This window comes from Aegilops tauschii, chromosome 3, assembly GCF_002575655.3.
Source record: "Aegilops tauschii subsp. strangulata cultivar AL8/78 chromosome 3, Aet v6.0, whole genome shotgun sequence".
Taxonomy (NCBI): Eukaryota; Viridiplantae; Streptophyta; class Magnoliopsida; order Poales; family Poaceae; genus Aegilops; species Aegilops tauschii.
In genome coordinates this window covers 18,061,142-18,063,800 of record NC_053037.3, presented here as the reverse complement: position 1 = coordinate 18,063,800, position 2,659 = coordinate 18,061,142, and positions in this window count along the sequence as shown.

Sequence of the window (2,659 nt, the reverse complement as noted above, 5' to 3'; positions counted from 1 at the left end):
GAAGTGCCATGCAGAGATGGCCAATATTCCCCTGTAAGGACGCTTGACCCTGGAAAGGATAATGATGTTCCACGAAGTGGAGTATGGACTTCATAAGTATAAGTTTTATCTCGGTATGTGGGATATCCCCCAAGGATGAGGAGATGAATTACTATTGGATATAAAGGAGGTATGATGTTGGAAATATGGATCAATGGAAATTCGATGATGAGTCTGAGTAATCATGTCCTAGTGGTGCCAATAGAAGGAAGGAAGACAGTACAATTGGATGGATTTAAGAATACCAGGAAGTTGGATGTTGGATTAAGGATCAGTTGCCCGATGATAAGTTCAAGGAACTACAAGTGATGAGATGGGCCATAACCCACAGGCCCCAGGACCTGTCAAGAAGCAAACACACTCTTGTTGAATGGAAGACCCTGGAAGAAGTTACGATTTTATCGACAGACGATCTTATAGGAGTTACGCAAAACCTGAGAGTTGTGAAGGAACGATAGATGTTTGTTTGGCTTGCAGAATCCATGGATTTATCCGAACTTGGTTCGTCGACAAGAGAAATTCTGCAATGCTTGCGAGGATGACCGAGTGTTAGAATGCGAGATTCGCTAAACCATATACAAGGTAATGATTTGGGTGCGGGATGGATTGATCACCATACCGACTTACTCTTATTGTTCGCTTTGCTATATGGGATGGTAAATTTGAGTGACTTACCTATAGTAGAGAGACGACGACCAAACCTTGTTTGAACCTTAGAATGGTATAAGAATGTTTCCCTTGTACACGGCAGTTGATGCCAATCGTAGGTTATACGGTGAAGATCAACCCAGACCCATTTCCTGCAGGAGAAACCGTAAATTGTTGACCACCATGAGAGGTCGATAGTTGTTTAGTATTGGCGCCAGACCCGTCAGCTATGAAGACCCAGTCTCGGAATAACCTTACCGAGATGAAAGACAGAAGAATTGAGGAAAAGGTTATGCCGCTACCCAAAGAGCCAGAGAAGGAATTTTTCCGAGAATCTGAGAAGACTGACACTGTCAACAACAAGGATGGAGTATACAAGTTTTGATGGAACCGTAACAATGATTCTAAGGGTGGTAGCACCCCAGACCCCGGTGATGATCGGTGGATTTTGAGAAGACCCCAAACCCTAACCTATTTCTTTCTAGCCTCTCCGAATCTCGAGGACGAGATTCATTTTAAGGGTGGTAGGTTTGTAACATCCCAAAATTCTAAATTTTGGAATGTTATAATAAACAGATAGACTGGATTGATTGTTTGATTGATTGAGTGAAATTGAGTGGAATTCGAAACTTTTTGAAAGTTAAATGAGAGGGAATAAAAGGACTTTCCCAAATTTTCATTTTGCTTTTATGATCTCCATGAATTCAAATTCTTTTCACCACAAAACCCTGGAGAGAAGATGACATGACTTCTTCCATTTATTTAAATGACAAGGGGTGTTGAAAATATTTGAATATCAGTTGAAAATATTTCCAATTCCAAAACTTTATGCAACTCAATGATTTTCACCAGAGAAGATAAAATGACTTCTTCAAAATATATGAAATAGGAGTTGGGAATTTCAAAGGATTAAATTCAAAGTCCCATTGAAATTATTTTTCAAAATCTGAGTTATTTGAGTTTTAGTCAAATTATTTTTCTCCAAAATAAAAATATACAGAACATAGGGTAACATGATTCCCTACATCAGAAAATTTGAGAAAAATAAATTTGAAATCATTTTGGTATTTTTAAAATGATTTTTATTGGATTTTATTAAGGCAGTAGCACTCTTTGCTTTATTTAAATTTGTGAGTATTTTATTTTACTTTACAAAAATGTTCATGTTGTAGAAAATCTTTTTCTGAAAGTTTTGATATATAATATGCCTATATAAAATTTTAATTTAGTTTCTTTATCCGGTTTTCCTTCTGTTTCAATTTAAAAAAAAAACTGTACATGCTGCCCATAGTTATTTACCGCCCACACGTGTAGCATAGTGGCAGCGGGCGCCTCATTTGTTTTTCCCTCTCCTAAATGGGCCAGGCCCAGCCATCCTTTTTATTTATTTTTACTTAAGGCGATTTTTGTTAAAAAAAAACTGCAGTGTACGCGTGCGCGCGCAGCCGGCCTATGGTGCTTTTAGCCCATGCGTTCCCGTTTATTTTATTTATTCGTCTACGTTTAGTCCCACATTGCCTAGCCTTTAACCTCTAAACCTCTTTTCCACCTATAAATATAGACCCGTAGAGCCTTAAAAAATTATCCATTGCGGGTTAAATCAATATTTTGGTTTGACTAGCTAAAAATATATTTCTCCTCTCCGGCGAGACTTTTGGAAGTTGTCTCCTCACTCCGAAGTCGTCTTTTCTATACCTTATAAAGGTATATTTATTCGTTCTCTGTATTTATACGTTAGATCTAGAATTCTTTTATCCGTAGCTATTTTTTCTTCTTCTGCAAAACAGCTTGGCCTTGATTTTTCAAATAGCCATAACTTTTTACTCGTTCATCCAAATTAGATGAAACCAACGTCTATAGTTTCGTCTTGTTTTCACCTATCCGGTGAACCTGTCACATCAATTTTTTTTTAATTTTCAAATTTCGAAATTTGTTTCATAGTCAAATTTCTTTTGATCATATCTTTTTATCC